The 23,493-nt window shown below is 41.6% G+C and overlaps 1 long non-coding RNA gene across 1 annotated transcript; it reads right to left on the bottom strand.

The window, feature by feature from the left end:
* Nucleotides 1–8,783: 8,783 nt before the first annotated feature.
* Nucleotides 8,784–21,599, bottom strand: LOC140599283 (uncharacterized). The gene is made up of 2 exons (XR_012001970.1): nt 21,368–21,599; nt 8,784–9,200 (listed from the first exon to the last, which is right to left on the bottom strand). It is a non-coding gene; the product is annotated as an uncharacterized lncRNA (long non-coding RNA).
* Nucleotides 21,600–23,493: the final 1,894 nt, after the last annotated feature.

The following is a 23,493-nucleotide window of genomic DNA, read 5'->3' as shown; positions in this document are numbered from 1 at the left end:
CATCCGTCTCTTTTCCCTGTGTAGTTACACCGTAATTTTGTTCAGATCAGTGATCAGTATTAATTTGATGACATAAACATTATTCTCAGTTGAGCTATGATGCATGTTATAATTACTTTTCCCTTCTGTTTTCTTTTCCCTGAATTTTATAATGATCATCTTTTAATTTTGCTTAATTCTCTGCGAGTAATCGCAAATTCAACCCAAACTCCCTCATAGTTACATCGAGCTTATATTTTATTTTTTTTTATTTTTTTTTAATTTTTATTTATTTATGATAGTCACACACACAGAGAGAGAGAGAGAGAGAGGCAGAGACACAGGCAGAGGGAGAAGCAGGCTCCATGCACCGGGAGCCCGATGAGCTTATATTTTAAAACTCACTTAGATATTGTACAAACTTCAAGTTCTTGAAGACATATGTCCCTGAACTTTCTGATCTACTTCAGTCTGGACCAGTCGCTCTCCAGGCCTCCCACACAGCACTCTCTACTTGTGCTCTCCATTGGCCATCTTGCCACAAACACCCTTCACCTCCCTCTTGTGTGAGATCTTCAGTTTTCTGGATTCTCTGTCTTTCTCTTTCAGGGTTTACTTTCTGGTTTTAGCAGAGCATTTGCTCTAGTAAATACCCAAGGAAAGGTACATGGGAAGTAAATTTTTTGAGACCTTGCCTGTCTAAAATATTTTTATTGTCCTCTTAACGGTGATTGATAGCTTTTCTGGGTATAGAGCCCTAGATAGAAAATTATTTCTTTCTACAGCATGTTGGAGGCATTTGTGCATGTTAATATGATCCAGTGCTGCTGTTGAGATGGGCAGGGCTCTGTATCAGTGAAGGAATGCTTGCTGACTTTCATGCAGAGGTTATAGGGTCGCTGAGAGGGCCCTAGGCTTCTTTGCATTTGTCACACTGACTCATCTCCATCTTTTTCTGTACCTGCCACTGGCTAGTTGCTTGCTTTAGGACTTGGTCCATAAATCCCTTTTTTTTTCTTCAATTTCATTTACAGTGAAAACATGGCTGACATGTGGGCTTCCTACTTTCACACCAATATGAGTTTGAATGAAATAACAAGCATGCCCTGTGAAAGCATTTGCTTGACAAATAGTATCTGGATGCTCAAAAAATCTAGGAAATATAGGAATTTTCTCTATACGGAAGAGAAAAATCAGATGGAAATTTCAGCTGTAATAGCAACTTTAAAAAACCTTAAGAGGTTACTATAATTAATCTTATCGCAATAAAGTTGAAAATATAAATAATTTTTAAAGGTTTTATTTATTTATTTATTTATTTATTTATTTATTTATTTATAATAGTCACAGATAGAGAGAGAGAGAGAGAGGCAGAAGCAGGCTCCATGCACCAGGAGCCCGACGTGGGATTCGATCCCCGGGTCTCCAGGATCGCGCCCTGGGCCAAAGGCAGGCGCTAAACCACTGCGCCACCCAGGGATCCCGAAAATATAAATAATTTTTAAAGAAACATAAATTATCAAAATTTATAGAAGAAGACATATGAAGCCTGAATAAATCTGCCATTTTAAAGAAATATCACCAGTTATCCATAATTCCTCCTAACCCTTTTATTTCTGGCTTTTGTGGCTTGACATTATGTTTTTATTAAGATTTATCCATGTTGCCTGTGGCAGGAAATTGTTATTTTCATGGCTGTGTAGTATTTGTTTCATGAATATATCAAAATTCTTTGTCCATTGCGTTATTGAGAGCACCGGGGCTGTTTCCAGCTTGGGTCTACTGTAAATATCTCTGAATGAACAATTTTGTACCAATATCCAACCTCTTAAAGGGTGTATGTAGGCATTTCTGTTAGATAGATAGCCAGTAGTGGGATTGCTAATTCCGTGCTTAAGTTAGAGTATACATATGTTTAATTTTGGTAGATGCTGCTTAAGACTTTTCTAACGGGGCATATCACATTATATTTTTACGGGAAGTGTATGTGAATCCATTGTTTTGCATCCTTATCAGTACTCGGTATTATCAGTTGTTAAAATTTTAGCCCTTTAATGAGTATATAGAGCTGTCTTTCCATGATTTTACTTTGCATTTATCTCGTAACTACTAAGGTTGAGCATGACTTCATATGTCTCTTGACCATTTCTATATCCTCTTTGGTGAAATGCCTGCTCAAAATTTTTGCCCATTTTTTGGGAGGGAAGGGTGAGTAATACCTATTTCTTCTTGCCTGATTTATAGGAGTTACCATGTGTACATACATATCTGATACCTGGATATACCAGATACATGTATTATGCATATCCTTATCTTCACTCCCATCTCTTTTGATACATAAAAGTTCTTACTTTTAATAAAGTTCAATTTACCAGTCCATTTTCTTTATGTTTAATGTTGGTGGTATCCCATGAAAGATGTCTTTGCATATTCCAATGTTACATTTCTGTGTTATCTTCCCATTTAAGTCCACAACTAACTTGAAATTGATTTTAACAAATGGCACAAAGTAGATGTCAATATATTTTTTTTTCTGTGTGGATATCCAGCTGACAAAGTCACTTATCAAAATGACTATACTTTTCCACTGCTTTGCAGGGGTAATCTTTGTCATGAATCAAATGACATCACATGTGTTGGTCTATTTCTGGATTCTATTTTTCTTCATTGATCTATTTGTCTCTCTCTGCACAGTATCACACTGTCTTAATTACTGTAGCATTATACAAGTCCTGATATCTGGCTGAGTGAGTCTCCAAGTTTGTTCTTCAAGATTGTCTTGATTCTTCTTTTTTTCTTTTCTTCTTCTTTTATTTTTAAAGATTTTATTTATTTATTCATGAGAGACACAGAGAGAGGCAGAGACACAGGCAGAGGGAGAAGCAGGCTCCATGCAGGGAGCCTGATGTGGGCCTCGATCCTGGGACCTGGGATCATGCCTTGGGCAGAAGGCAGGCGCTAAACCGCTGAGCCACCCAGGGATCCCTGTCTTGATTATTCTTGGCCCATAGTTGTTCCATATAAAATTTAGAAGCAGCCTGTCAATTTATACATGTGCATGTACACAGACACAGACACACAGACACACACAAGCTCTGTGGGAATTTTAATTGGAAACACATTCAATTTATAAATCAGTTGGGGGGGGGGTTGGCAAGTTTCCAATACTGAGTCTTCCTATCCATAAGAATGGAATATTGTTCCATTATTTTAAATTTCTTTAATTTCCCTCCATAATGTTTTGTTGTTTTGAATGTAGAGGTCTTACACATATTTTAATAGATAACTATTTAATGCCAATGCTAATATAAATAGTATCATTATAAAATTTTATTTCTAGTTGATTGTTTCTAGTATATAAATATACAGCTGAATTTTGTGTATCGACTTTGTATCCAGAGACCCTGTTATATTCACCTTTTAATTTTAACAGTTCATAGGGTTTCCATGTACTCAATCATATGGTCTACAAATTATGATGGTTTTATGTTTTCCTTTCCAATTTTTATGACATCTCTTTGTGGGGGTGGTTGTTTTTTTTTTTTTTTTTTGCCTTATTTTATTGCCTATTTTATTGTCTGGTACCTGCAATACAATGTCTTGATACTGCTCTCAGGAGAAAAGCGTTTAATATTTCCTATTAAGTCCAATGTATGCTGTAACTTTTTTCCAAAACCATTTTTAATTTTAGATTAAAGAAGTCTCCTTCTATTTCTAGTTTTCCACAAGTTCCATGAGGTACCGAACATTATCAAATAATTATCCTGCATCTATTGAGATGATTGTATAATTTTTCCCCTTCATTCTATTTAGTAGAAAATTACATTGATTGGAGTTTCTAATGTTGAATAGCCATGCATTGCTGGAATAAACTCAATTTGGTCATGATGGCTTATTCATTTTATGGATGATACTGAAATCTGTTTGTAAATATTTCATATATAGTTTTTGCAACTATGCTAAGAAGAGTGACTCGTCTGTAATATTCCTTTCTTGTTTTATTCTTATCGGGTTATTATATCAAGGGCTATCTCTGGAATCTTGGCCCCTAAAATTTTGGCTGCCTTGGTTGTTATTTGAGATCTTCAAATAGCTGCATGCTTTTTTTAAAAAATACTATTCAGCTTTTATAATTGTTCTCAGGGGAGGGTTCGTCTGATTCAAGCCACTCATGGATAGCCACAAACAAAAGTTTTGCCTTTTACAAATTGGATAAACCAACAAAACTTCAAACAAATTTCTAACCTTTAGTTAACCTTTTGACCTGTTTCAGTTCCTGAAAAAGTTTTTGGTTCCCTAAAGCGTAGTTTAGCCTTACAGTGTCATTTAGTGCCCTCCTCTGTTAAAATAGAGTTGTAGGAAAATAAATGAAATTTAATTATAGTCATAATATTTTGTCTTCATCAAGAAGGAAAAAACCAATGCAGTTGGACAATGTTAACACGGCTGTGATATTTTTCCAATATTAATCATTATTGTAAGGGGCGCTATACCACCCTGAGTGATGGAAGTCAAAAATTTTGTTGGGCAAAAGAGAAGGAAGTCTTCACAATTCATATTCTATACCAACGATTGACAAGAGAAAGACATTATCTGGGCAGCAAGATAAATAAATTATATCCTTTCTTTTAAATGGATGTTAAAGTAAATTTCTTGGATCTGCCTGAGGAATATGGGATGCATCCTATAGTAATGAAATATATGGTAAGGTCAGTCTGAAATAGATGTAAATATTTAAAAAGGGGAGAGTGGAGACGTTAAGATAACTCTACCATTTGTTGAACTCCTACTATGTGCTAGAAGCTTTGCTGGCATTATCTCACTTAATCCCTGCAAACATAATGGCTGATTTTTATCTCCATCTTATCAAAAAGGAAATTGAAGCTCAGTTAGAACAAATAACTTTCCAAAAATCATATAGGTAGTAAGTGGGATTCAAGTCTAGATCTGTTCAACTCCAGTGCTGTATCTTTCTATTAAAATAGGCTGAGACCAAATAAGAGAAAAATCAGGTTTTCTTATCAGTAAAAACTAGTTTCTCTGTTAGTAAGCCCTGTAAATGGTACTGGGAAGGAAGAATTTAGTTACATGTTTATGGTTTGTTGGGCAAAGATTTTATTTTGGGTGTGTATTTCCTTTGTCTCTGGAGTTCTTGGTATATTCTCAAATACAAACATTTCCTGTTTATTACAGACTGGGCTAACATCCAATAATCAAGCTATATAAACAAATTCCAACATTTTTCTATCCTATGTGGAATTGCATCCTGTGTATCTACGGTTGACCGGCTCAGTGGTCTAGGAAATGGTGCCAGTTGAGTCCAGGTCATGGGTTAAATCTACATTTCCTAAATGTGTTTTATAGAACATACCAGTTCTACATGACGTTGACAGATATTATTCAGGAAAAAAAAAAGTGAACATCTAGGAATTTTCATGGCCATTAATAAAGTCTGGATTAAGCCAAGTTAAACAAGATTATTTCAGACTTTCCTAGACCTTAAAATATTAACATATATGGTATATGTAATCTTCGAGGGGAGGTATAGTATAAGTGTTTTCAAAGTTTATTTGGTTCCAGAATGCTTTATCCGAAGAATATCTTCTAGAATGGGTATTACGTAGACCATATTTTGGGGATGATGTATTAGATGCCTTATAGGCCGATTAGTTTTATGGTAGCATACTAAGTTGTTGGTCACAGGAGCGACGGTATAAAAGTGTAAACAAAGTAGCCCATGGTCTGGCCATCCTAGTGAGCGGCACAAAAGTGTTGGTACAGAGCCTGGGTGACCTTCTGAAGGGACATTGTAGAGGGGATTCCTGCATAGAAGGGAAGTTGAACAAGAGGTCCTTTAACTTTTCCTACATTCTAAGGTGTCTTGTTTCCATGAAAATCACAATCTCTTTTAGAAAAACCAACAAAAAGTCACATCTGTAATTGTGTATCTTAATGAGGTAAAGTCTCAGAAGCCATGACAAAGAGATCCACAATACAATGCTTTAAACAGAGTAGAGGTTTATTTCTTTTGTACAAGCACCAAGGTGAGGGGTGCCTGGGTGGCGCAGTCAGTTAAGTGTCCAACTCTTGGTTTCAGCTCAAGTCTGATCTCAGGGTTGTGAGATCAAACCCTGAGCCAAGCTCTGCATTTAATGTGGAGTCTGCTTGAGTTTCTCTCTCCCTCTCCCTTTGCCTCACCCCACTGTGCGCTCTCTCTCTCTCTCTCTCTCTCTCACTGAAATAAATAAATCATTTTTTAAAAAAAGTCCTAAGGTGAGTACTCCAAGTTGGCTTGACTCCACAAGATGCCTCGTCCCAGTTTCCTTCCACCTCGTTGCTCTGCTCCCCTGAGGTATTAGCCTCTTTCACGTGGCTGCAGCTAGCTCCCTTGTCCTTGTACTTTCCACTTCACAAGAAAAGAGATTCTGGTCAAGCAATTCCCTTCCAATTACTTTAGGCTGAAGTTACCTACATCAATTTGCCCACATGTCCCTGGGAACAATCTAATCACATGGCCATGCCTCACTGCAAAGTGAGACTGGAAATCCCATCTCTAAGTGGGCAGTTAGGTGCCCAAGAAGAAGGGAAGAAGAGATTTGGGGAGGACAGCTAAGACTCTGCTATATTAGAGTTGAGATAAACACTAATTGGTAATCACTGCTTAGGCATTACTGCCATTTACTAATGAACAGCCAGTTCAGACTGACCGAATCCTTCCAAGAAAAATATTGAGTTCCTGTCAATGTGATACTCAAGTACTCCAATTTATGAAGCAAGGAGTTTCTCAGAAGAGTTCTGATTATCTGTCAGGGCTGGAGCATCAGTGCAGCACGTCTGAAGGAGCTTTAAGGGTCAGTAAACAATTCATCATCAATTTCCTTGCAGGCCCATTCTTTATTGTCCTCGGTTCCTTAGCTGGTTTTTTTTTAAATGGCTCAAGAAGGGAGAAAACCTGGCAAATCTCCTAGATTTTCTAGACTTTACACAGCCTCAGCAATGTGTAACACTGAGGGACAAGCCCATAGGAGAGAGTAAATAATTATAATAATAATTTTGATGATTATTGTTATAATGCCCTTCAGATAGGAAACCAGTTGTATTGTAAATATTTTAAACTTTCTGTATTTATGCTGTTTTGACATTTTAAAAAGAAACAACAACATACGTTTCTGACTGGGGAAAGACTGTCCCTCTCTGGGATAGCCAATTCGTGGAGATATTAAAAAGGACCCCTGGGGCACCTGGGTGGTTCAGTCAGTTAAGCACCTGACTTCAGCTCAGATCATGATCTCAGGATCTTGGGATCAAGACTCACATTGGGCTCCCTGCTCAGCAGAGAGTCTGCTTCTCCCTCTCACTCTACCTCTGTCACCCGGTCATGCTCCCTCGCTCTCAAATAAATACTATCTTTAAAAAAAAAAAAAAGGACCCAACCAGACACATACCCTTGATATGCAAACTCACCCATCCAGAGCCTTACTTCCTCTATCTGGCCAAATACCCCAGAGAGCAATATTCTTCTGCCTTAGTCATCCCAAGGCCAGGGGCCAAGCAACTAGGACCACCCCTACAGCCTGCAGAAACTACTCAAAGTAGCCAATCCAAACTGTTTATCCTGCCCTGCTTTGCCCTTCCTAAGGAAACCCCAAGAAAAGGTCTGGTCTAAGTCTTCCCCATTTCTGCCTTTTGCTGTCTAACTACCCTGGTGACTTTCCCATGTGCGGAAATGACATGCTGCATGGCATGCTGTACCCTCTTGGACATTGTGAGTACAATAAACTTTAATTTTTTTTTCCCTGAGCTTCTCCTCTGCTTCTTGTGGCTGCACCTGACTGACTATCTCATAAAAGGATGCAAGGCATCCAGTCAAGAGCAGATTTTAGAGTCAACCAGAGAGCCCTGAAAATGGATCTGCTGGTCTACCTAACTTGTGTTTCACTCCGTCTCTCCCTCAGGGTGCAGCCGCACATGCTAGGTATTTGGGGTTCTATTTCTTTCCTTAGGGTTACTCCCAGGCAATAGTGACAGTTCCTTTTGCAAAACCAAGATCACTATCAAGTCTGCAGAGTAGGTGAATTCCATATGGAACAATTCAGAGGACAAAATGCCCAAAATTCCTTCTTTGACCACCTTCTTTGATCAGAAATTTCACCATCTCTTGGGCCGCCTGGGTGGCTCCAGTGGGTTAAGTGACAGACTCTTCTTTTCAGCTCAGGTCATGATCTCAGGGTCGTGGGATTGAGCCCCGAGGTGGGCTGTGTACTCAGCAGGGAGTCTGCGTGAGTTTCTCTCTCTCCCTCTCCTGCTGCCTACCTCCCTGCCATCAGAATAAATAAATCTTTTTTTTTTTTTTTTTTTTTGTAAAAGAGAAATTTTACCATCTCAGGTTCACTGGGGATTTGAAAAATTCAGAGGTCTTCAAAAGATCCCTGTTAAAGTGAAAATATCTCTGGGAGGGAAAAATATCACAAGCAAGTTGTCCTCAAACCTAGGCATTTTACTTAGGTCCTGCTTTCACCCTACTATCTCAGAATCTCTAAAATAGGACCTGGGCTTTTCCATTTTGTTTTCAACTTTCCAGATGATTCTATATTCAGTTTTTGGAACCAGGAACTTATGCCATTCTCAGTTAATACGTTAGAGATTCATCAACACCTGAGAACTGTTTTAAGGGACGAAAACTTGGGAGAGGGAAAAGGAAAGAGTAGGAATGGGAAGGCTCTGGAAATTCCACAGAAAGTCTCATGAACATGGGTGCTTCCTTCTTAATGTCTTTTTTTTAAACCTTAACTGAAAAATGGCCATTTGTCAAACAATATACTTTATTAGCTTTTTCAGTTCTGAAGTTCTCACATCTTATGGAAATGTCTTGATTCCATTCTCTAATTGCTAGGAAATATCATGTCACATTTTATTTTTATCTCTTTGTTTTCTCCTAATTCACGAGATCAATAGAGCATGGGTATTACGGTTTGAATAATCTTCCAAATGTGGGAGGAATCCTGAAAATGTCCTTCACTCCATTCCAGGTAGATCTATGGGACTTCTAGGAGATGTGTTGGTTTCCAGGTATAAAAACTAAAAGGGAAAGGCAATCCACAGCCTACTGCAGCATCCTTTGTCTGTGTGCATCGGATCTTCAGCTCAGGGGCCTTTTTCTTCCATTGAACTTCATCTTTTCTGCTTGATATTCAAGTCTATTTTTTCTGGTTTTCTGCCTTCTGGAGAAATGGAGAACAGCTGGTTAGGGACCTCCTATTCCCTGAAGGCCAAAGAATTCCCCATTAACATTCTTTTTTTTTTTTTTTTTTTTTTCAGACTAAATAACTCTGGTCTCCATAACCTTTCTACGGGCTCATTTCCTATTCCCTTATTTTTATAGCTCTCCTTTGGATGTAGTTTCTTGTAACAAGACATGAATCAATGCCAAATATAACCAAAGAGTTCTTTCCTGTCTTTTCGAAGACAGTCTACAAGTTACATGGCGGTCCTAATTAAAAAAAAAAAAATTGTTGGCTATTGCTAATTGAGATTCAACTTGTGGTCCACATTTTCTTGGGTTATTGGGGAGGGCTACTTGGTAGAGATAAAATAGCTCCAGGTTAGAAATCCAGATAGTTGTGTTCTAGACCCAATTTTATCACAATTAAGCTATATATCTTCTTATTTACTTTTAAGAATGCATTTAGATTTGTTTGGTTCATCTATAAAGTAAATCAAATGGACTAGTTGACCTTTTAATTTACTCCTCCTGTGAATTCTTGTTCCTACTTTCTTTCATTTTGATTCATTTCTGTTTTCTCAATAACCAAGTTATCTGAACTCCCGCAACACTTTCTTTATACCTTTCTTATAGATGTAACATTCCTTGCCCAGAATGTAATATTTTATATCATATAAGACACGCATGCCACAGCTTTCCTACCAGCTTAAAAAAAAAAAAAAACATTAAAAGGCAGGACCCACATAACTATGACTGGCTTTAGCACAGCGCTTTATCAATAAACAGTTGTTGAATGAGTCTATGCATAAATATTTAATGTTCTCCTGTCAAGTCAAAAGTAGCAATTTTTGGAGTGGGGAAATTATGCTGCCAAATTCGTCCTCTGTGCCCCGGCAGCCCTATCTCTGCCCCCACTGTGGTGAGATGTCTCCACTATCTGTACTGGCCTCTTGCAGATAATCTATTGCACGTAGATATGTCAATGACAAGACAGATAACTGATAAACAAGGTTGTTTTCCCCAGAAGAAACTCAAAGACTTCAAAAGATTTGCAGAACAAAAAGAACAAAGACCAGACTACAGGTTAGAAAGAAGGAAAGACTAGAAAAGTATAGAAGAGTTCGAGTTGAAAAAGAAGTATCTGAAGTAGAAGGTGAATAGATTTCCTGAGTGGCCTCAGACCAAGAGATTAAGCTCTGCCCTGAAGGCTGGAGATAGAAGTGTAATATTTGGGCTCAGGGAAACTGGTGGGAATAGTCTCAAAAACTGGACCCTTATCAGCTCTGGCCACCTGTGATTTCCTAACTTGTAAATACTTTGAACTTCTATTGACTCACCTGCTAGAGAGCCCATATTACTGCAGGCCAGAGGCCCAAAAAGCATGGAGTGTTGTCATGGTGACAGCTCACTGTGAAAAGTGACACAAAGTGGAGCTGGAGGTCAATGTGAGAGATTGGAGGGTTTCTAGGCTGAAAGCACAACACAGAGACCCCAAGCTCTGGGGAACAGACTAATGATGAGCTGACTGCTGGTTCTACCTCCCTGTCAGAAGGCCAGCTTTAGGCATAGCTAATCTGCTATTGACCATTCTTAGGCTCTTTTCTTAGAAGGAAGCCAGCAGGCTTAATAAAAGGTAGTTTGCAGCTTATTTTTATCTTTCTTAGGTCTTCAACTAAGTGGAATAGAATTTGATGGGGGCCAAGTCACCAGAAGTCAATAGAGACACCATAGACATTTATGTTCATGCAGAGATCACTCCCTAGTACCTTCCATGACCCAGGGATTCAGGGCCAACCCAATACAATTCTGTGTATAGAATAAGGATATGTTCTGAGCACCAGAATCACACCCCACTCCCCATCCCCCTTGCTTTTCACTCAAATTGAAACAATTTGGTGCCACTCCCGGATGAGCTGGAGGCCAAGGCCTCGAGAACAGAACAAGAAGCACCCTCTTATCTGAAGATGATATGATTTCATTATTACAGCCTACAAGTGGCCTTCCAAGAAAATTGTCCTTGTGATCTGGTTACTTGCAGAAGGAATGGTCACGAAGTAACTAGTCTAAGATTAGGGCACCATCACCGTCCCTGGCAACCATCTCCTAAGTTCTTCTAGGCTTATAGCTAGGAAAGGAGTCAGTGAAGCATCTTGCTCTAAGGGTGGTCTCTGAGGTTGCTCTGCCAGAGTCTGAAGCTTGGTTCTACCTCTGAGTAGTTGGATGGCATTTATGTAACAGCGCCGGGCCTCAGCTTATTCACCCATTAAATGGGGATATAATTATTATTATTAGTTATTATTATTATTATCTCATAAGGTTGTTGTAGGATTGAATGTAAAACGCTTAGAACAGTGCTCAAAAAATATTAACTATTTATATATGGCTGCTAATTCCTTTCTCCGGATGATGTCATCCGTTCCCAATATGTAGTTGTTAAATTTTCAAGAAATCTGAAAGGGCTAATTACTCAAAGCTAAGCATTCTCTAGGTATGGTATTATTACTATGTAGTTTTTGTTTAGAGTTTTTGGTTATTGTTTAGTGGTCCAGATGAACACTTGGGTATGTCAACTTTCCAGTGCTACTGCATTGGAATTATTGCGGCAATGCTCGATGGCATAAAACTTGGCAATCTCTGTCATCAATTATCTGTCAGTTAGTGAGTTATCCAAAAATAACTTCCTGAGGACACTCTTGGCCCTTCTCTCCCTTAGCTCAACTCAGAGGGACAGTGGGGCGGCTTCCATTTAGGCATAGTTCTTGTCTGGTTCCTAAATTTTTATAATAGTATATCAATTCTTCCCCCGGATTGACCGAGTCTTAGAACATATGGTTTTGTCTTAGACTTGTTAACACTGGAGAGCTACATTCCAGATATTTGTCAGAGGATATAATTTCTAGCATACTGCTGTAGTTATAAAGATATCAAAAGCCCTGCTGAGAAAAATAATAGTCATAGCGGATTGTGTGTCTTTCTGTACTCTTAGGTCAATGGTTTCCCAGATTTTTATATTTCACAGACCAGTTTTAAAAAATACGAGGATGGTGACTGACATAGGTTGCTAACTTCCTTTACCAAGCAAGGATGTAACAAAAGGATGGTCTTCTAAATTGAAGTTTCATAGTAATTTAGTGCTATGGAACCTTTACTAATCACTGCACTGTTTTTAATTTTCATCATGAACCCATGGAAATTTCATCAACGACTGCCAGACTGGTACCTGAGAACAACTGGATAATTTACAACTTATCCCTCGATGAAACCAGATCATCAGTGGCTTCACACCTGGGATGCATCATTATGGGTATCTGCAAAAGTGCCTCTACTGAATTGTGCTTTAATATGATGCCCTTGGCTAAATAAAGAGCGTTATTAAAAGGGTTCCTTTGAAGCTTTTCACCTCGTTTAGTTCAAAGATGTTGCAAAGATATTATTGTTTACGTTATTCAATGATCTCTTTTGGAAGACCTACTGAAGAAACCTCTCTCTGGTCTCAATGACAGAAGTACTTGGACTTGTCTGAGCATTGGATTGACTTGGCTAATCTTCTATATTATTTGGCTATTTTATTCCACTTCAAACATGCCGCTAGAAGTTTTTAATTCAGATACATGGCTCACCTCTGTAAGCACACAGAATTTCAAGAAATGTAATTTGCACGTTCACCTTGTTCCTGGCTCTGGCTATTCTCTTACTATGAGTTTCCTTTGGCCGCTTTTTTTTTTTTTTTTTACCCCTTTGACATTGCTGTACTATATAGTTGTTTGTAAGCCATCCTAAATCCTTCCAGAGCTAGAAGGGATATATTTAAGCACATAAATTAGTCAATGGAGGCCCACCTGCAACTTAGAGCTTCATGAGGATCCCTAACTGCCCAGGGGGCCCAAGAACATATCCAGAACTTGTCTGCACAGATTTCTCTGTGCTGACTAGACAGAAAATCGGCATATGTAGCCCACCGAGATGCTAACAGCTGACACTGGCCTGATTGTTGCTTTGCTCTGTATTTTATTTTATTTTATTTTTAAATTTTTATTTATTTATGATAGTCACAGAGAGAGAGAGAGGCAGAGACATAGGCAGAGGGAGAAGCAGGCTCCATGCACCGGGAGCCCGACGTGGGATTCGATCCCAGGTCTCCAGGATCGCGCCCTGGGCCAAAGGCAGGCGCCAAACCGCTGCGCCACCCAGGGATCCCTTGCTCTGTATTTTAAAAGGAGCCATCAAGGACTTACCTAATGATGTGGGAATTTCAAGTGCTGTAGAAAAGCCAGCAAGGGACCTCATAGTAGTGTTTGTCCAACTACAGAGCCCGACGTATTAGGGGGTTATAAAATCAGGGTTATGACCAACAGTTTTTTAAATAAAAAATTTTAAATTTTTACTGTAACTTCATTGTATTTATTTATTTATTTTTGTAACTTCATTTTATGGAAAATAGAACCAACAGGGTGTGTGTGTGTGTGTGTGTGTGCACGCGCGTGTGCATGCACACACCTGCACACACACACACACACAGAGGCGTGGGGAGAGATAGATTTATTTTAAGGAATTGTCTCACATGACTGTGGAAGCTTGGTAAGTGCAAAATTTGCAGGATGGTGGACAGGCTGAAGATCCAGGGAATAGTTGATACTGTGGTTTGAGTCCAAAAGCAGACCGCCGGCAGAATTTCCTTCTCCTGGTAGAAAGTCCTCCTTTATTCTGTTAAAATCTTCAGCTGATTTGATGAGGCCCACCCAAAGGGGAGGGCAGTCTGCTTTACTCAAAGTCCAGCAACTTAAATGTTAATCTCACCCAAAAATATTCTCACTGAAAACACCTAGAATAATGTTGAACCAAACATCTGGTCACTGTGGCCCAAACAAGTGGACACATAAAATTAACCATTGCATGTACCTTAGTTCAGTTTCACAGATCCAGAAGAAAACAGTGGGTTTTGCCTAAACTACCTAAGTTATTGCAGGTGTAAAGAACAGATTCTAAATGAGCTATACTACTGGTGTGCTGGAAGCACCTCCTACGGGCTCCTTTTTAAAAAAAAAAAAAAATTTAAATTCAATTTAATTAATATACTGTATTATTCGTTTCAGAGGTAGAATTTAGTGACTCACCAGTTGCAAATAATACTCAGGGCCCATTACATCACATGCCCTCCTTAGTGCCCATCACCCAGTTACCCCACCTCTTTACCCACCTTCCCTCCAGCAATCCTCAGTTGGTTCCCTATAGTCAAAAGCCTACTGGCTCTTGATTATTGATTATGCCCTTGTCATCTTCCCAAGTCAGAGTTTGGTGACGACATCACATTGGTCGCCTGAAGTCAACCATGGGGAATGCTAATTCTCTGTTAGTAACAGAGATACTATAAATGAGGAGGGTCCCCCCACATTGCTGGCTTGCCATCATACCACTGGATGTGTCAGCTTTTTAACAATGTGTTAAGAAGGCTGCAATTTGGTTTAACAGGGATGATATCAAGTCCAAATATGCAACATTTCTGATTTTAATAACAAAAATAAAGAATATTTCTAAAATATACACAGGTTTCTCCTAGTCACACCTTCAAACTGACAGGACAAATGGCAACCAATATCATCCATTGATAGTAGCTCATAATACTGATTTTCCAATATCTGAATAAATTGATTCCTACGAAGTAAGCATATGTACACTCATTTTGTTTAAAACAGAGTTGTTAAATTACTATAGGAATTTAATCAGCAAGATCCCATCTGTGGGGAACTATACAGGACATGTGATCCGTTTCTTAGATAAATATATTAAGGAGAGAGAGAGAGAGAGAGAGAGAGAGAGAGAGAGAGATCCTAAAGATTGAAGCACAGGTTCTCAAAGACAGTACATATCAGAATCGCCTCGAAGGCACTTTGTGAAGTCCCACTCCCAGGCTTTCTGATTCAAGGAGCCTTGGCTAATGCCCGAGAAATTGCATTTTTTAGAAGATTCCAGCTGATTGTGATGCCGCTGGTCTGGGGACCATACTTTGAGAATCACTAGATTAGAGACAAGACAAATTTACAAATTGCAATATATGGACCTTATTTGAATCCTAAACCAACTGTGAAAAAAAATAGATAATCAAAAATATTTGACTGCTGGGGCCCTTGTGTGGCTCCGTGGTTGAGCGTCTACCTTCAGCTCAGGTCATGACCCCAGGGTCCCGGGATCGAGTCCCACATCAAGCTCCCCGCAGGGAACCTGCTTCTCCCTCTGCCTGTGTCGCTGCCTCTCTCTCTGTCTCTTACGAATAAATAAAATCTTTTAAAAAATTGACTGCTGGCTATCTGCTGATATTAAGGAATTACTGTTCTCTTTTTCTGAGGTGTGATCATTGTAGTCTGGTTGTGTTTTTATTAAAAGGTTTTACATTTCAGAGATACGTCGTAAAACATTACAAATGCAAGGGTAGGATATCTGCAATTTATTACAAAATAGTCTGTGGGGTGGTGGTGAGTAGTGGGGACACTGCGGAGGAAACCAGATGGGCCAGAGTGACCATCGCTGAATATGGGGGATGGGTACGTCCACGGGACCTTATCCTGGTGTTCTCCTTGCTTTTGTGTACTCTGTAACAAGTTTCAAAGAGGAAGAATTGGACTCATATCCTTTTCAAAGTCCCTTTCACTTCTGTAAAACCAAGTCATCTTTTTCAATCATTTCTCATGACAAAAATAAAGGCAGGGGTGCCATTCATTAAAAGGGCAAAGCTTTCATTAACTATTTTTTAGCCAGAAAAGACTAAATTCAGTTGAATCCCATTATAATTCAGAGTCAAGGACACAGAATGGTTACAGCACTTTTACCTGATGGGACGCATGTGGGGGCATCATCCGCCCAGTGCAGAACTCGCCCTTTCCTTGCTCACCTCTTCTCTTCGCTTCACAGCAAACCTGTCCTGCTCCATGATAACACCCAGGAGCCAAATAGAGCCAGGAGGTTGCTACTCATCAATTTTCAAAGACGAGGAGAGGGGAGGGCCCAACTTTTGATGCTTCCCTCTGCTATGACATCACAGCTGGGATCGGGTGTGTTATAATACCTACCAGTTTAATTACAAATACTCGGAAGGAAAATTTTTAAAAAGGAATTGAAAGAAGTACCGAGAAGAAATTCTCTCTAAATAGGCAATGGCTCTTCTTTGTATGAGTATTTCTTCTTTCCCCAGAGGTAACCTCTGATCGCTGCACTTTAGAACTGAAAGAACCCTCAGGATCTCTGTAACCTAACTTCTCCATTTAATAAATGATGACATTGATACCCAGTGAAGTCACATAAATTAGCCAGAATGAAAAAAAAGTGGCTATGGGCAGATACCTACCCGCATATAAAGAGCTCTTTGGTTGAGTGAAAGTACAGAAGGAAGATAGGGCTCACAGAATAGCTGTGTGTCAGCAAAGCATCCGTAGCGTGAAATTTTTAAATGCAATTCTATGTACCTGTTGATTTTTGTTCTAAAATTGGAAATAGAGTCGAGGGTGTAGTCTGTCAATGGATTCAGTTAAATATATGTGAGCATTTAAGCATTTAAAGAGGGAGTGTTGCTGCTACTCTCTACGGTGCTGAGAATAATGGCAGTAATGACACTTCTCAGCCAACTACTGCCCACATCTTGGGGCACTGTGCACTAGAGGCTCTAAGTGTCCCATTCCTCATGCCACACTTCGACCCCATGCCCACTCTGCAAGGTCAGTCTTGCTATTCTCACTGTGTAGTTGTGGAAACAGGCTCAGAGAAGTTAGTAATATGTCCAAACTCATCTCAAGGGGTGGATCTAAGCCGTCCTTCCCAATCCCTGTTGCCAGTCCCTTCCTTAAGACTTCTGTGCTTCGGAAATTTCTACAGGTTGTGTCTGCAAAGGAGCCCCAAGCTGGGGGTGGGGGTGGTGACAGAAAGTGAAGATGGAAATGCAACGCAGGCTCTGTCTGGAGGAGGCACACTTTTTAGAATCCACACAAAGACACTTTTGTGGGCCAATCCTTCTCCAGCTAGTTCCCATGCTTTGAGAATCCTTACTCCAAAGAGTCAGAGTTCCTGGAACTCCTCCCTTGTGTCTAACAGAACTGGAATTGCCACGGTGCATTTTGTCTGCACGAGGTGCTGCATAAGTGTCATGATGAGTACAGTGGCCTGGGCTGGGGTGGGAAGGTGAACAGACTGCAGGTGGGCACCAGATGACTTTATGGGGTGACGGAGTGTTCTAAAATTGGATTGTGGTGATGGGTGCACAATCATACATTTAGTAAAAATAATAACTGTTCATTTGTGGGGAGTGAACTTTTATGTGTGTAAATTGTACTTCAATAATGCTGATTTTTTTTTAATGTCATGATCTGATTGGAAATTCCTTAAGTTGGAGTCACTCTAAAAAGCTACTCCATAAAGATTTTTTTAAGAAGCCTAAGAATAGGAAGCCTGGGTGGCTCAGTGGTTGAGCATCTGTCTTTGGTTCGGGTTGTGACCCCAGGGTCCCAGGATCGAGTCCCGCATCGGGCTCCCCTGCATGGAGCCTGCTTCTCCCTCTGCCTGTGTCTCTGCCTCTCTCCCTGGGTTTCTCAAGAATAAGTAAATAAAATCTTTTTTAAAAAAAAGCCCAAGAATGAATAGTGTCTTGCTACAATTGGATCATGACGTGGGATTTGGAAATTTAAAGATCAGGGTGGGCTTTGCAGGCCTGGGAGACCAGCACTGTCCCACAGGCCCTGCCCTCAGACGGACACTGCCCTCGGGTTAATGCTGTGCGGTTGCCATGCATCTCGAAACTCTCAATGATTTCATCTTTGAACTTGTGTTCTGTAAGTGGAGGGGATAATGCGGCATGTGTGTGAGCAGAGAAGGTGCATCACTCAACGTGTGTCCGCAGTTCCTTGTCCCCCGCGTCCCCTCCATTGGCATATAGCACAAAGCACTGCTGGCGGCTCGCGAGCACAAAATGCCAGAGTGAGAGTCCACTGCAAGGCCTGGCAGTCAGCAAGGCTGCGGGGGAGAAGGAGACAAGCCTGTTATCCTACAGCTGGTAGGTGGAGGGAAGGGAAACGGCAGCCCCCACCAGGCCTGTTTGAGACAGAACCTGCTTCCAAAGCAGAAAGAAGGCAATAGCATCTAAGAAGTGGGAACAACCCAGAAACCCTGTCGAACCGTTTCTGACTTGCATTAGTTCCTTCCCTGTGCTGGCCACGCACGCTGCTGCTGGAGAAAGGGAAAGACAGAGCAACCCCTGGTCCCTCTTCCTTGCAGTCCTCTCTTACTCATCAATAGACCGGAGGGAAAGAGGGTTCACAGATCATCTGCGTATCCGCAAGTGAGATGAAAATGGTGGGATGGGTTGTGCACGGTGTTCCCACTATTCTAATGAAATACACACACCTGAGAGCCAGAACATTCTAGCGGTGCCTCAGTGATTCCACACAAGGTAAACGCTCTTACATTTGCCCTTAGAGCTGACATTGCAAAACACAAAGATGAGAGGTAAAATCCGTGCCAATCATTTCACATTTTAATGTTTCTTTACTTAGAATGGCACTAAATCAAGCAGCAAATTTGAAAAAACCCCACGACAGGCTGAAGCACGGTGCAAGAGAGCAACACCTGTTATGTCCTAGCGCCTTGCAGTGCTCTTTTCCTGCTCTTTGGACCAGGGGTTTCCCGTTTTCATTTGACACTGGGCCTCACAAATTCTGAAGCCAGCCATCTGAAAAATAACTGTCCGACCTCTCCATTTTACGTATGACAAAACTGAGGCCGGAAGAGGTTGTGTGACGGGCCCAAGGTCACAGTTAGAGCAGCCCCCGTTCCACAGCCCAGGGCCACAACTCCCAGGCCGGCGTGGTGTGCTTACTATCATTCTCGCAGCTGTCAGGAGAGGGAAAAAAAAAAAGAAAAAGTTGGCTTAAAACTGGGGATTTCTATACAGTATTTCAATCCAGCAAGTTCAAAGAATGACCAAATTAGACACATTTGCTTCAAATGGATCTCAGAGGCTTTGAAGATGGCATTGTGGCATTTTGTTTAAAGCGAGTAAGCATATTTTCTGAGCCTTGAATTTCTCCCTGTCACTAAAGAGCTTAAATAGATTATAAGTACAGCATAGAGAGTCTTCGTGGCAAACCATTAAGGCTAAATGTCTATTCCAAAAGCCGGCTGGTTTCCAGTTAAAAGTTCTTAAAAGAGAAAAATGCATATGCCCCATTTCAATGCGGAGGGCCTAGACCCTGCCCCCTGGAGTACTTAAAGGTGGGTGCCCATGGGGCTGTGAGGATCAGATGACCACACTGGACACAAGAGACAAAAGACTTGCTTTCCTTTGATGTGAGTCAGAGACAGAGAAGAAAATATGACCTGCCCTCTACTTTTTGAATTCAAAAGTAGTAATTACAGGAAGCCAGCGCCCAACCATCTTCAGACTAATCTTTATTTAGAATCACTAGATGTGATATGCAGAAATAAGTGAAATAAAAACCTAAGTCGGTCTAGTTTGATTTTTAAAAGAATGTCCTTGGTTCAGTGTGTGCTGCTGATGAAACGTCCGTGTAGCCTTGGATGCTCTGAGTCCCATCCCAATGTGGACTGTCCGCGCTTCGCACCCCAGGTTCCCTTCTCCCTCTCCCCCCGTTCCCTGTCCGTGGCAGAGACCTCATTTTCAGCTCCTACAAGGTGGCAGGGAAAGTAAACCCTAAGGGTCACAGTCCGGGATTGATCGGAAGAGGCTGTGACGATCATAATGATCAGAGCTAATATTTACTGAGCGCTTGCTATTTTGCTGGGCGCTGCAGATTATCTCGGTGCAGCTACAGGACGGCTCTATGAGGTAGGATGGTACGGTTTTAAGATGAGGAGACAAAACAGAGAGATAAGTCACCTGCCCTCTAGGTCACACTAAGCCTGGAATCCAAAGCCAAGTGGACAACAGTTAAGATCCTGAGATGTCTGTGCATTTATTTTCCCCTTTGCCTCCACCTCCTATCTTCTTATTCTTCTGCCCACCAGGGAGCACCCTGAGGCTGAGGGGCTATTCGTCCAGCTGGGCCGCTGTGGCTAGTGACACATGGACAACAACTTACCCAAGGTCGCCACTGGCCAGAACAGCCTCCTCTGAGCTGACACGGACTGCCTGAATTTACTCTTGCTCTGCTGGACCTCCCTCGTCAGGGCACGACCTCCATGGTCTACCCGGAAGCCCTGAGCTCGCCCCAGTCATTCGGAAGGATGGTCATTTGAATGTCCGGTCATTTTGAATGACAGTGACATGATGACACTCATGTGATTACACATGGACTCTCCTATCTTCCAGGGAGGACAAGCATTTCCTTAGAAGGAAATACAAGGTTATTCAACGGATAAGTAGGCTTCTCTCTGCAGCCCTTTCTGGGCTCTAACTCCCAGGAGATGGTCTGAATGAAGACTGGGGAGTTGGGTGCTTTGGAAAAGACCCATTAAACCCAAACGCACTTAATAGTCAGACACGCAGGGGGAAAGCGCCACATGGCTTGCGTACCCGGGCTCCTGAGCGGGTGCAGAACACAAGCATTAGGGAAATAAATCAAATCAATAACAGTTTGTCTCAACACAATTCAAGCCAGGGGGTAAAGATAAGAACTAGGTCTCCTTCCAAAACAATGGCCTGATGATGCCTCTCCTTCCACTAACCACAGACTATGGTGCATTCAGCTGGTCTGCATCTCCACGCAGCCACTAACGTAAAAAACTGGTTCATTACTCTGTGGCAGGAGAAATCCTTGGTACTGAGTCTCTAAAAACTACAACAGGGAATCAAACCTTTTGTTTCAATGAAAGGGAAAGAAGAAGAAGAAGAAGAAGAAGAAGAAGAAGAAGAAGAAGAAGAAGAAGAAGGAGGAGGAGGAGGAGGAGGAGGAGGAGGAGGAGGAGGAGGAGGAGGAAGAGGAGGAGGAGGAGGAGGAGAACTTAGTCACCTGGTATGGCTCAGAATTCTAACATTTCCAGGCAGGTCCAATACTCATTTTCATTTCGAAGACAGATTGTCAAGATTCATTAGCTTAGATTAGACTAGGATCTTGAACTTTCAAGAAATATTAAATCAAGGTTATGGTGCCATGAAAATTTGGCTGAGTATAAAAATCGGTGCTCCAGACCGATCGTGGGCGTTAGAGAGTTTCCCACCAGAATTACCTGCATCAAGTCAGCTCCGCGAGGCCTTGTCTCAGGGGCCCACCCAAGGGCAGTGGCTGCAATTTTGAATGACACGAACTTGGCCGGGGAGCCTCAAGTCAGAAAAAACTCCAGTGACCCCTCAGGCTCGCCAGGCTTCAATAACAGGATAATAGGGCTATAATTTAGTTTGAAGTGTGTGTGGGGAGAATCCACGGCGGGAATCCGAGCCTCAGAGGCTGCAGAGTCAACCCTGCTGCTAATAGGAAGTCACATCAGTGGCAGCAAATCCTCTGAAGCGGCAAGTTCCTTTTAGGAGATACTGTGCTAAGATTAGAGGGGGGTGGGGAAGGGTTTGTAAGAAAAGGAAGCAAATGTCAAACAGATAGCAGATTTATTTTCAGGATTATGTAAAGCGCAGAAATGAAAGGACTTCCACGGTGCCATGTTGTCATGGTTACCTGATCTCTTATCAAAAAGAAGAATCAAGCAGAGAAGGGAAACCCAGAGAGGCCCGCGCTGCCACCAGCGCTTTTCACCCAATTGAGCTTGTTTATGAGGGTTTAAAACAGGGGACTGCGTTCTGCTGCTCCAGATCATTCTCGAAGGATCTTATTTTGCTCTGCGGCGGAAGGTCTGCCTTGTGCTAGGCTGTCAAAAGCATGAAAACGTGAGAGTTAAAACATCACTGCTCACAAGGATTTCTAGATGGACGGGGGTGGGGGGACAAATGGATCTTTTAAGTTTCTCCCCAGTGCGCCCCCTCCCCAAATCCTTTCCCACGCTGCCAAGTGACAGTCTGGATTGAGTCATTTTCTTAAAAGAGTTGCATTTTTCTCTCTCCAAAATATCTCAGGGAACTTTATTTGGAGGCCACCGGCTCAGAAAAGAAACCGGCAAATTATTTTTAGGGATTACAAAGAGAATCCCTTTGGTCTCTGCTTCATGGTTGGCCCAGAATGCTGACGGTGTAAACAGCATAGGACGCCGGGGACCGTTCACCACCAGCCGCACCCCCTCTGTCAACGGCCACCCCTCATAAACCCTTGTCCTGGAGAAAAACAGTGCAGATTGCTTTCCAAATCCCAGTCCGGTCCTCCACACACCTCGCAACAGCTTGCAAAGTGCCCTTACCTGCGATGACAGGTAGTTGGAATGTGCCTAAAGCCACTAGCCTGCGAGACTCCGCTGAGAAGAACAAGAAATTTGCCCGGGACCCCTTCCATCTACTTGAGCAAGGCGGGGAAAGCAGGAAACCTCAGTGTTTCTCTAACAGCTCAATCTTTGAACCGCCCCCATTTGTCATTTCCCCCAGAAAAAAAGACACTAAGCCCACCTGGCTAAACCTTGCAGGGGGGCTGGACACGGTTCCAGGTCCCTCACTTGTCATATGTTATGAAAGCAAAGAGCAGTCCCGTGGAGCAGTGTCCTCCTTAACCGAGGGTGCCCAGGCTCAGCCCAAATCGGGAACTTGCTCTAAGTCACAGAGAGCTGACCCCCAAACTCGCCTTTACACCCCCCAACGCCAGACAGGGCAGGGCACTGAGAGAGCTTCTCCCTGGGTTAGTTCCCTTCCCCGTGAAATGTTCTGGAAATTCGTACAGTTTATCTTGCACTTTAGCCATTTACATATCAAAATGCGTATCGTGTTATATTACTTCTATTTCTCTTTTCTATTACAGTTTGTATCTCACATTCTTTTTTTTTTTTTTTTACTACATGTAAAAAGTTTACGCTGTCTGCAAATGTCATTCTAGAATGGAAAAGAAGCACCTCCAAATATGTGTTACGTAAAGGGAGGCCTTGAGTCTGAGAACCCTGAAAAGCACTGACTCCTTCTGCCCAAGTTGACGTAGGGTAGATCCTAGTTTTTCTCTAAAATCTGGGACCCAGAAGCGTTTCTCAAGTCTAAGGGGAAGTTGTTATGAGTGGAGTGCAACTGTGAAGTTTCTGCGAATAAACTAAACGTATTTCTAAACGGTCAGTGATGGGGAGAGAAAAGGAAAATCCAAATTCATCTGTAAGGGTAAGTTTCTTTTTTCACTAGAAAGTCCGTTGCTTTTACAATGACTACTCACATCTCTAGGGCTCCTCTGGGGTCAGGCACCAAGCCTAGGAGTGAGAGGCCAGGCTCAGGGGAGTGGCAG

This window comes from Vulpes vulpes, chromosome 6 (genome assembly GCF_048418805.1).
Source record: "Vulpes vulpes isolate BD-2025 chromosome 6, VulVul3, whole genome shotgun sequence".
NCBI classification, from domain to species: domain Eukaryota; kingdom Metazoa; phylum Chordata; class Mammalia; order Carnivora; family Canidae; genus Vulpes; species Vulpes vulpes.
Note: the sequence above shows the minus strand (reverse complement) of the source record. Positions and strands in the feature narration are given on the sequence as shown.